This window comes from Chionomys nivalis, chromosome 24, assembly GCF_950005125.1.
Source record: "Chionomys nivalis chromosome 24, mChiNiv1.1, whole genome shotgun sequence".
NCBI lineage: Eukaryota > Metazoa > Chordata > Mammalia > Rodentia > Cricetidae > Chionomys > Chionomys nivalis.
In genome coordinates, this window is record NC_080109.1 from 43531170 (window position 1) to 43543773 (window position 12604).

Genomic DNA, 12604 nt, shown 5'->3' on the forward strand with positions numbered 1-12604 from the left:
GCAGCTGCTGAGAGCTGCATCCTGATTGATCTACAGGCAGAGGAAGAAACTCTGGACTTGGCATGAGTTTTCGAACCCTCAAAGCCCACCCCCAGTAACACACTTCCTCCAACAAGATCACACCTCCTAATCCTTCCCAAGTCGTTCCGCTCCCTGATGACTAAGCATGCAAACGTGAGGGCCACCCTTATCCAAACCACCACAGTGTGAGTGTTTCAGCAGGGTCCATGTGACTTTCAGAGTTACCCAGAGAGACATTCAAAAGTAGGCATCAGAAAACACAAAGTCTGAAATCCAGGTGTTTATTGCCCATGTCACCCATGTGAGTCCTTCCTAGAGGAGCCTCCTATTCGATACAGATAGTGTATCCACTTTAGCTTCAGAACTCTACAGCTACCGTGGTCCCTCAGACCTGGGCCAGTCCTTTGGAGACCACTCAGAGCAGAAGTAGCTTCCTAACCCACCAGTACAGAAGGAAGAAGAAGATGGATTTTCTGGGGTCTAGTCTTATGGCAAGAGATCTGGAAAGCAAAGACTCATGCTACATTGAGGAGGTTGGCTGTAGTGATATTTTGTTTATGTTTTAGCAGATAAAATTTGCCTAAAGATCAGAGTGCAGATCAAAGCCACTAGAGGCCAGACAATAATGGTACACACCTTTAATCTCAAGACTCAGACAGAGGCAGAGGAATCTCTGTTAGTTCAAGGCTACCCTGGACTACACAAAATCGAATCTGTCTAAAAGAGAAACAGAGCTCACACAAAGGTGATCCCGGTACTTGGGATCCCGCATCTTTAATCCCAGCACTAGGGAGGTGGAGACAGGAGTGACATGGCTGAGTGAATATAAGGCGGAAGGAGACAGGAGCTCAGTCAGTCTGAGGTTTGGTGGAGACAGTTGCAGTCTGAGGTTTGGTGGAGACAGTTGCAGTCTGAGGTTTGGTGGAGACAGTTGCAGTCTGAGGTTTAGTGGAGACAGTTGCAGGCTGAGGTTTGCAGATGAAGCCTGGAGGTGTGGTCTGAGGACAGGATCACCTCTTCAGTCTGAGCATTAGTAGAGGTAGAAAGAACTCTTTAGTGGCTGACTGTTCTGCTTCTCTGATCTTCAGGCAAGCTTTATTTATTTAAACATAAACAAAATGTCACTATAGCTGGCCAAGTGAAACTCAGGGAGAGAGGCTGGGCCGTGGGGTCTCAGGGATTACAGAGTAGTCATGTATGATGGTCAGCTCTCAGGATTAGAGAGATCCACATAGACCACCACTAGCATGGGGCTCATCAACAGTGAATCCAGTCAAACCCAAAATTAATTAATTCTTAAAAGATTTACTTTAATTTTTTATGTGTGTTTGCCTACATGTGTATCTGTACACCATGTGTGTGCAGTGTGTGAAGATGCCAGAAAAGACCATCAGAACCCCTAGAACTAGAGTTACATACAGTTTTTAGTCACTCAGCTGTTACTGGGAATCGAACCCAGATCATGTGGAAGAGTACCCAGGGCTCCTTACTGCTGAGACATCTCTCCAGCCTACCTTATTAACCCATTTAAGATATGTACAAGGAATGTCTGCATGCATGTGTGTGTGTGTGTGTGTTTTCCAGGGTTCAAAACCAGGCCCTCATTTATCTACCCTACTCAGTTCCAAGACATAAACACAATTTTATGTATTACAGCAAACAACTGGTGAGAGCCACCCTTGTTCAGATAGAGACTGTCTCCTTTGCTGCCTCAGTAACAGACCTGTTCTCAAAGGACCCCTCTGTCCATGCACTGAGAAACAGCCTCTGTCCATATTCCATGAGCTCAAGCCGTAGAGTTAAGCAGACACATGACTTTGGACTGTAGCTTATCAGCACGGATTCATACACTGGTGGTTAACTCTATCATGAACTTAGGTATCTGGCCACATTGTCAAATGTCTAACTAATTTTATCTAAATCTCTCTGGGCAAAGGTGGTAGGCTGGGCTTAGCCTTACACCACAGAAAAGCCGTTGCTTCCCTCGGGATGTCAGGATGTCAAGGTGAAGGGTGCCATTAAGCAACGGAAGGCCCTGGCAGTCTTAATCCCCAGGTGGGGCTGTTCTGTATTTAAGAGTAGTACAGACTTTTTGTTTATCTGCATTGGCCCACAGTTAATCCAGACCAGGCTACACATTCTATATCCAAAACTAAGCTCATAAACCTTGTATAGTTAGTAACTCACAGGCAGTCAGGTTACTGTCTCTCTTCTACCCTCTTGAATGACTGTCATGTGCCAGGTGCTAGAGAGGGCTTCAGGCAACAATGGCAGTCAAACGTATCCCTCGGGAGCTCACAGTCAGGGGAGGTGATGGTGAATTCTGAGCATCTGAGCATCGACAGGAGTGTCGTAGGAAGTAAGAGTAGGAATATTCAACCCAAGCACTTAGGAAGCCTGCCCCTGGAAAGGGATATTGTAAAGGGGTCTTGAAGACATACAGGAGTTCACTGAACATTCAGAATAGAAAGCACAATCCAGGAACAGAAACAGGTGCAGGTGGGTTGGAATTCATGAACCAAAAGATAATAAGCAAGACTGTGAATGTTTGAACAAGGGCGGCAGAGGGTGAGACCAGGACTGTCACAGGGGATTGTCTGTTTAGGTGGGGGTGTTCCTATGCAGAAGTATCATGAGTATCAAGGATCAGGACTATCAACAAGAGTGTGCACTTTAGCTTAGCCTGTGTGAGTAGCATCTATAAACCAGAACCATTACACGGAAACTCGTTGTCTTGACTAGGCAATGTTAATTTCTAGTGGTATGGTTTTGAAGACAGTTTGGGCTCTGAGTCTAGTTAACTCAGAAGTTCTTACACTACACTACATACACAAATGCACACACACAGCCAGGTGTGCTATGCTGTTTAGCGAAGTGCTGAACTCCCTAATACTGCGTCCATATCCCATAGGTGTAAAAATAGACTAAACAGAATCAACATTTCTCCCAGCCTGGGTTGTCATTTGATCACATCTGCTCATTATTCTCTCATCTCAAAAAAACTGATACCAGTGGTCTACCCAACAATTTTACAATATAACCTATAACCATCTCATACTATCTATACCCACTCATTTTTTAAAAAATTGAATAGGGAAAGAACCTGGAGCTCTTAAAGACAAAATAGCTAAATTTAGTAAGATAGGTGGCAACGTTGTATCCTTTGGTCTTACTCCTACTCTTCCAGACACCAGAGAAGAGAGAGACCACACAGTTACCGGGACATGCTTACAGAAGCAGCTTTTGAGTATTGGGGGATATTTGACACACTGTAAACCGCTACTTTGCCTTTGTGTTAATTAAATAAAATCAACCTGGATAGGAGGACAAATTAGCAACTAGTTGCCAGAAAGTAATCATTGAGAGTCATAACGTGTCTGTAAGACAATAGAAAGACACACAGGAAGAAGGAGTGAGAGACTTAGTGTAGCCTGTTATTTTGTTTTTGTGGAGCACAAGGACACTCTCTTTCAGAGACACAAAAAAGAGAGAAGGTCAGCTAGTTGCTACTCAACCTCTCTGAGCTAGCAGGTTTTCACCCCAGCCTTTGACTCCTGAGTCTTATTAATAAATAGAACAATACAGACTTAATTAAAATCTGTGTTTGGCAGTAGCGACAAAGCTGGTATTTGCAGGAACGGAATTCCTGGCAGGCTTCAATCTGAGCAGTGGGCCACTGCTAGAGAAGCAGGCTAGTAACCGCAGAGCCACATCTGCAGGCTGAAACAGCAGTCGGTTAAAGGGCAGCCTCTGCCAATTGAAAAACATGTGAGCATCTAACTAAAAGTTCCAGGAGTCTTATTTACTGATACATTCAGATGAACTGTTCAGAATAGGTAACACCCAAGCAGATAGGAGATCAATGACTGCCTAGGGCTGGTACAAAAAGGAGATAAGTTTCTTAGAGATCAATGAAAATATTTTAAAAAGGAATTATTATTGTGATGGCCATATAACTTCATGCTGAACAACACTCAAATGCAGATCTAAAGGGTTAACTTCATAACTTATCAATTATGTAATATCAAGAACAATGATCAAACACAATTTCCAGGGCCAGTGAGATGACTGGGCAGGTTTTCAGGCGCTTGCTGCTAAGCCTTGGAATCCAAGTTCCGTGGGAAGTACATGATGAGAGGAGAAAAACAGCTCCTGCAATTTGTCTTCTGACCGCCTGACACACATTCCGTGTGCACGGATACACACATGACATGTGCATATATATATATATATATATATATATATATATATATATATGCACACACACACATATATACACATATACATATGTGTATATATATATATACAAGCAAATAAAAAATAATAATAAAATAATTTACAAACTAAAAGTGGTGGCTGCAGGACTGTGATCCTAGCACTTGAGAAGAGGGGGCAAAGAGACCAGGAGCTTACGGCCAGCCTGGGCTACATGAAATCCTGTCTCAAAAAAATGAAAACAATGAGAAAACAACATCCAAGACTCGGGATCAAATATCCTTTAGTTACCCCTTGTGACTGCGCTCTTCCAGAATAAACATCCGAAACAGATGTACAGACAAAGAACAAAATGTTCAAACAACTATCATGAGAACCGTGGCTATGCTTGGAGGCCGTTTGGTTTTCCTTGGAAATGGTGGTCAGCCTTTAATACTATTTAGTAAAAACTAGGTAATTTATTTGATTTTGACTTTTCCTAACCTAGAATAAATGGAAATATTGCTTCATTCATTGTCACTGAAATTTGCTAAATTGGACAGAAGGAAAGAGTAGAAACAGTAGCTATGGGAGAAGGGCAGAAACTCAAAAGCTCCCCCAGAGGGAACTGGAACCTGTGGCCCTAAGGGCTCACTCCTCCCGACCTTCAGTGACCTCTACCAAATGAGAACATGCAAAACCAAAACTGGCTGTTCCCAGGTTTCTCCCATCTTCTCTAAGGAAGCCTCAGGACGTTGGCATGCTCTTCCTGCCTGGTCGTCACTGCTGTCAGACTAAACAAGTGTCACCACGCACTGGATCTGTGGGAAAGACATCCCAAGGCCTTTCTTAGACTGATCTTTCAAGTATTAAGTGAAGTCATCCCATCTTTTGTTTGTTTGTTGTTTTTGTTTTGTTTTGTTTTGTTTCTCGAGACAGGGTTTCGCTGTAACATTGGAGCCTGTCCTGGAACTCACTTTGTAGACCAGGCTGGCCTCGAACTCATAGAAATCTACCTGCCTCTGCCTTCCAAGTGCTGGGATTAAAGGCGTGTGCCGCCACTGCCCAGCAAAATCATCCCATCTTGTAAAAGTCATCTCGCCTTAACTCTCTCCTGTCAACCTCGATCTGCTTAGATGTGCATGATAAATGATGAATTCTTAAACTGGGAAGATGGTCCAGTGGATAGCACATGCCAGGCAAGCATGAGTATGGATCCCCAGCTTCCCTGGGACAGCCAGGCAGTGGCACGAACATGTCCCCTAGCGCTACAGGGATGCTGGGGTCCTAAGGGCTCACACTCACTGTCCACAGTCACAGTTGGGCCTAAGGTACTGGAGTCCAGGTTCAGCGTGGCTGAGACTCAGAGTAGAAAGACACAAGATGTAGGGGCAATTAAGGAAGACATCGCAATAAAAACCTCTGGCCTCCATACAGGTCACACACACAGCTGGATTGGCACACACAAATACTACAACAACAACAACAATAATAAATCCCTATTACAGAAAAACTTAGTCAGGCATGGTGGTAAATACCTTTAATCTCAGCACTTGTGAGGTCAAAGGAGGTGGATCTCTGTGAGTTAGAGGACAGCCAGATCTACACAAGTCCCAGGATAGATGAGGCTATACAGACAGATATTCCAAAAAGAAAAAGAAGAACAATGTTAAATCAAAAAATTTGGGATTACCACGCCTGTGGCCTGGTATGGTAGCTCAGTTGGCAGAACTTGGTTAATACGCATGAAGCCCTGAGCCCAGACCCAGCGCTGTGCTAATTGGGTGTCATGGAGCACACCTGTACGCCATGCGTGGGGAAGGCAGAGGCAAGCGGATCACAAGTTCAAGATCATTCTAGGCTACATGCTGAGTCTGAGTCAACCTGGGATACATGAGACCCTATCTCTCTCTCCCTCCCCCTCTCTCTGCGTGTGTGGGGGGGGGCATACACACAAACAAAACCCAGCCCCTACTCTACTCAAACTGCACTACTATGTTCCATTAAGTTTTCTAAATGTATTTGCCAAATGTTTTAGCCAAACGAGCATAAGTTGTTCAGCCAACATTTTGAAATGAGCATTTACATTTTTAAGGAAACTTCACATCTCATACTCTTGGCTTTCTGCAGAGCTTCAGAAATCCCCGAGGATTGACAAAATAACTCAAGGTTTTCTATATCGGCAGGAAATCATGCTGGGCAGGAATGACGAGGACACCAAAGTAAATAAGAAGTTTCCTAATCTTAGTGATTTGATAAATTTAGCCTTAAAGAGTAAAAAATTTCAAGTCTAATTTTGGTCAGTAGGAGACAGAATGCAGCCCAGTAAAGCTCATTCTCCACTCCAAGTGGCCATCTCTAGCCTTAGTAGGAGGGGGGAGGGGGAGGGCGGAGGGTGGGGATGAGCTTGCACACCTGAGCACGAGCATAGAAAAAAACGAGGCCAAAGTCAGGCATCTTTCTCACTAACTCTCCACCTTACTTTGGATACTGGAGGTTTCTAAACTGATTTTGCTACACGGGCTGGCCAGCAAGCCCAGGACGTCCTCCTGTGTCTGCCTCCGCAGTGGTGGGATCACAGATGAACAAGCACTGAACTGGTCATCTCCCCAGTCCATTACCGGTCTTGCTACGGGCCAGAGACAAGCTCTAGGCTCTGTGATTAGTCACTGGGCTTTGGCCATTGGTCATCAACACAGTAGGTAGGGCAGCCCAGAACAAGCTCACACAAGTGGAGAAAGGACAGGAAGGGCATGCCTTCCTGAGTGACAGAGGTTAACTGACGATGTACCTATGATAGGAATATCAGCACAGACGTCAGCATTTACATGGTCACTTGTCATGAATGATAAACACCAGGGGACGTTTTCTAAAAAAGCGAACCTGTCTGTATTCCACTGATTTAGCCTTACTGGACTCTGTAGGGCAGTTGCTAACTGCAAAACGGGGACAATTAGACAGTCAAGATTTTAGGGGTGGATGGGGCATGGAATAGAAGGCTCAGAAGAGCAGCTACACCAGAGAGTGCCTTTTGAGTGGCAGTCATTCTTCCTATGACTGTCACTGCTCCTGCCGCGTCACCTAGCACTTCCTTTGGGCTCCTCAGAGCTGGTAAGGGTGTGGTTTGTTAAGCTCCTGGAGACTAATCTGTCCTGGGGAATTGTTTGTCATTGTCATTCTGAAAACAGTGAATTCCCAAGGTGGACGGCATCACTCCATTCCTTGATGCTTGGTGTGTGAGTCCAAGACCTATGCAGGCCAGTGTCTGGAGTAAACAGGGTTAAGGACAAGAACCACGGGGTTAAGCACAACATTGGCAGAGAACGCAGTGATCACTACACTCCCTAAATAAAATCTGACAGGACCACACACAAGAACCTCCCAAACCTTCTCCAGCAAAGATGAAGGCTGCGAATGGGCATGAGCGGAAGTATGGATGGGATTGGATGAGGAAGTGAAGATGACAGCCGCTCTCAGCTCTCCTTTCCCCTGAGTACTTTCCTTCTAGCGCCATTGGACTCACCAGGTGTCTGGCTTGGGCTAACTCAGGGAGGATAGTCTGCCCAACGCGGTCTCCAACCTTGACCCAGATTCTCTCTAAAAGAAAAACTGGCATCGCATGCTTCTGGGTCATCAGCTGGGCCATAACCTACGTGATGGACATGGGACAGCTCCAGCACCTGACTAGAAACCAGATGTGGGATAAAAATTAACCAGCTCAAGGCTCCACTTGAGATATGATGCTATAGAATCAGCCAAAGGCTGATGGCTGCTTAACCTGAGCCAAAACTGCAGGGATACAGGGTGTGCTAGGCCAGTCTGTCAAGATGGTGAGAACTCTGTGACTGTCGTAAGAGCTAGATGGCTGAGATAGCTCGGCCCTGGTTGTCAGACACCCAACACTGCTGTGCTGCCTTCATATTCCTCATGTTGAAGAAAACGTAATTTCTTGTGTTTACATGCTCTGGAAAAGCCCCTGAAATCTGGTTTGTACTTGTATTTTCCCACTTCTCATACTCATATTTGTCATTTGGTGTGGTTCTATTGTCAACCAGAGGTTGGCATTGCTAGGTGAGAAAGCTCAGAAGTACAAGAGAACAAGCTGAGATCGCCAGAAGGCATAAAATAGTCAAGCTCTTAAGGATGTGTCCATACTACTCAGCACAGGTAAATGATCAGTGGGCGAAATGGCTTAATGTTTTTCTCTAAAATCATCAGGCATCAACAATCACATTGATAAGAGTTCTCTTTTAAGATTTAAATTAATAGCATTTAGTCAGGCATGGTGTCTGAGAGGCAGATGAATCTCTGAATTCAAGGCCAGCCTGCTCTACAGAATGAATTCCGAGACAGCCAGGGTGACACAGAGAAATCCTATCTAGGACCCCACCCAAAAGAATTCAATAATTAATAACTAACAATAGCGTAGCCAAATGCAGTGGAAGCAAACGCGTAGTGTATAGTTGCAGGGCAGGAAAACCAGGGCACTCGTTGTCTTTTCGGGAAGCTAAAGTTTGCCTGGAGCATTTGAGGTTAGTGGAAGTATCTGGGGAGGCGGGGACAATAACTGCCACTGTCTGAGGGTGTAAAGTACATGGGTATAATCCGAGATGGCACACAGCCTTCTCTTTATAGCATCAGCATCAGAGAGACAGGAAATAGAAAGAACCTTGAAGTTCAGCACTTTAAAGGCACACACATATCACACATGTACACACGTATCACAACATACCAGACATATACCACATGAACCACACACATGCCACAAACACGTATATCACACATATGTACCATATATACACATGCATGTACCACACACATTTACCACACACATACCACACTCACACACACATACCACACACACATACACACATACCACACATACATACCACACACACGTACAAACACATACCAAACATACATACCACACACACGTACACACACATACCACACATACATACCACATACACGTACACACACATACCACACATACATACCACACACATGTACCAAACATGTGCCACACACACACACCATACACACACACACACAATTTCTGCTTCCCTTTTCCCTTCATCTTTAAATCCAGTAAGAAAAAGATGATAGAAGATGCTGGCGCACTGCCCATCCCATTGGGAAAAAAGAGAGTGGCAATAATAGACACACTAGCATATTTTAAAACATTAGTTCATCCTCGTGAACCCATGCATACTTACACACACAAGGCAGAGAAGCCATAGTTCCTAAAAAGCACACACTTTCAGGCAGTGGCAAATGGAGCCCCTCTTGCAGAGTGGTCTCGTGCGAGACGGCTTCAGGGCAAATGCACAGAGGCAAAATTGTTCCCTAACTGTCTCTTTAACTCCAGGAAAGCGAGCGAGCTATTCTCTTGGCACTTAATTTTATTGGCTTCATTTCTTTATTATTATTAACACGACTTTAGCATCTTACATATCACACTCCAATTTTACAGTCATGTTTATTTTTAGGGTGACCTCGGGAGCTACCCGTGAACAGACACAACAAACAAGGGAGGAACTGGGTCCCCTCTGAGCCCACCTGGATGCTCGATCCACCTCAGTCATTCTGTAGGTATTTCACACGGCATCTAGCAAAGCACCAGGGTTTCCAAACTAAAACTGAGCTGACATCTGAGCCACGGTAACTGTGAGGAGCAGGCCCCAGGGGAAACTGTATCCAGCAGGCAGAATGAGAGAAAAGGGGACTTGCTAGAATACAACACACTGCTCCGTTCAAAAGCTAAATTAAAATCACTATGCTTAAAATCAGAGTTCTGCCTAGCTGGATGTGGAGCACGCAGAGAAAGCCATTACCAAAAAATAAAAAAGTAAAAATAACTAAATAAATAATGCTTACAAACAGTTACAACCCTTTAAGTTACAACTCCAACACACATATTTCCTCTTGGCTCCATTTGGATTGACAGAAAAATATCCTAGTCAGAAGAATATAGCCTCCAGTCCCGCAGGATCAAGGGACTCAAAAGTTTGTTTCTAACACAGCAGCAGGGCAAGCCTCCTCCTTTCTGTCTCTGTCACCCCAAGTCCCTGTCAGCACAGAAAGAAAATCTGACACAAAACAGAGAGTTCAAGGCGTTACTAACCTGAGGCCCCTGGCAAAGAGAGCCGCTCCATCTCACTCTAAAGAATGAATCCTTCCTATGAAACTAATGTCCAAAGCAGTTGAGAGTTGAGATGGGGGGAAACTGTTACCCCAAGAATCCACATAAACAGGGAAAGCCGTCCTGTTCCAAGCTCAGCTTTGGCAGGCTCCCTAAAGGCAATTCAAGGCAGCCAAGCCCACAGAGCACTTCAGCCTATAAGCGGCAGTAATGAAGTCGAAACCACACCCCATATGCTAAGTAGACACTGCTGTGTGAAAGAGAGGGCAGAGGGAGAGTGAGCCCAAGAAAACCAGAGCACACACTTAAACAAAGAGACTGCTCATGCGCTTGTCTCCCCTAGACACTGTATTAAGGGGCTGATTCATGTTAAACAAGGGTGGTACTGTCTCCCTCTACTGGGGCCATGAAATGACTTTTATAAGTGGTGCTGATCATGAAACATACAGCTTTGTAATTTCTCATTTTATAAGAAAGATGTATGGCATTATTGTTTCCCAGAGCCAAACTCATACTATCACTAGCTCTCAACTTTAACATAATATAGAATAAGCTTTAACCTCATTACTCACAAAAGCTCAAAAGTTAATATAGTTCACAGGGAAGATCAGCCAAAGGCCCTCCTAACGTCAGGTATGACTTGGTGTCCGTAAATCTATAAGTCAGCTTTGCCGTGTCAGTTCATCGTGTTCCATACACAGGAGGAAAAGGTTTTTCTCAAGGGGCCAGCATGATGGCCCATCAAGGAGGCCCTTGCTGCCAAGCCTGAAGACTGACCAGTCACCAGCACCCACACGGGAAGGAGCGAGCTGACTCCCAGGGGCCATCCCCAACCTCCACATCTCACATTCGCTCAAACATGTGTGTACTCACAAAAACATAAGTGTTAAAAAGGTATTTTCAAGCGGATCATTATTATCTTTCAATAACATGGACCACAGTTTAAAAATAAGCCATCTACCTTTAACTTTCATTCCACGAAAATGTAATTGATAACTTTTTTCAAGCAGCAGAGTCAATGTTGTTCCAGAACACTGGTCTCTCCATTTTCAAACAAGGTGCACTCACAGTAAATCCGGCTGACCCTACTTTTCAACCAGGAACAATGCTGATTTCAAGGACTTGCTACTCTTTTATACAGAACCTTCTCATTTATTTACATAAGATCTGCTTTAACAACATGGTCCCGATTTCCTCTATACTGTAACCCAGAATTAAACAGGGCCAGGGGAAAAAATGGTCCACTGGTTACCAAGCAGACTTAGATGCATTTCTGCTAAACTAAGTTAATCAGCACCTGAGCAACATAAGGGACTTGAGCACGCTAGCTCAACAACGCCAGTCAGGAAAACCCAGACACAGCTCAGACCCACCAGCTGCCTCCATCTCCCTCCCCAAGGCTTGGGTTCAACAGGAGAATCTCCTCACAGAGAGAAGCAGCCTCAGGCAGGTAGGTAGCTAGTGGCTTCAAAAGTCCCAGCACCCCACCTGCTGGCAGGAACAGGAGCAGCCAGGACTGCTGGAACAGACCTCCCGGGAAGGAAGTCCTGCCGGGAGACAGAACAAACAGGAAGGAAGAAGCAGCTATGACAACATCGATGCCACAAGTGATGTGCTGTAGGGATCATTAAAATGTTCCCACCTACAAGAGTAGAATATTTCTGAAAAATGTTGATGCCTAAGCACAATTAAACTTAAGGCCATCTCTTTTACGGGGCTCTAGCTTGCCAGCGTATTTGTGATTGGTATTCTCAATAACACCTCTGTCTTCTGGTAAGTTTTCTTCTCCCCGTACAAGAAGTCACACTGTCATACAAGCTTTGAAACGGAAATGTACAGACAGACCCTCAACTCAGCTCGAGCAGCTAGTGGTGAGAGCGAGCCTCCTTCTTTCCGTAAAGTTCCTTCCCCTGGCTGTGGTGACGGACGTCTGTGATCCCAGCACTCAGGACGGGGAGGCAAGAGGATCTTAAATTCCAGGTCAGCCTTGGTTACAGTCGAACCTTATCTTAAAAAAGAAAGTCTAGCCGGGCAGTGGTGGCGCACGCCTTTATCCCCAGCACTCGTGAGGCAGAGGCAGGCGTATTTGTGTGAGTTTGAGGCCAGCCTGGTCTACAAGAGCTAATTCCAGGACAGGCTCCAAAGTTACAGAGAAACCCTGTATCAACTGAAAAAAAAAAAAAGTCTTTAGGATTTATATTTTCTGTTTTTCTGTCATAATTTACTTCCTTTTAAGCATGCCTGGTG

The 12604-nt window shown here is 44.8% G+C and overlaps 1 protein-coding gene across 5 annotated transcripts in view; it reads right to left on the bottom strand.

The window, feature by feature from the left end:
- Positions 1-12604, bottom strand: part of Pld1 (phospholipase D1) — a 208851-nt gene that overhangs the window by 154876 nt on the left and 41371 nt on the right. For 3 of the 5 annotated variants that reach the window (XM_057756860.1, XM_057756857.1, XM_057756861.1), the window contains exon 1: positions 10340-10485. The exons of the other annotated variants lie outside the window; for them this stretch is intronic. The gene's annotated coding sequence lies outside the window, so the exon portion shown is untranslated. Of the gene's footprint in view, positions 1-10339; positions 10486-12604 lie in introns of those variants that run through there. 5 annotated transcript variants of the gene reach the window in all.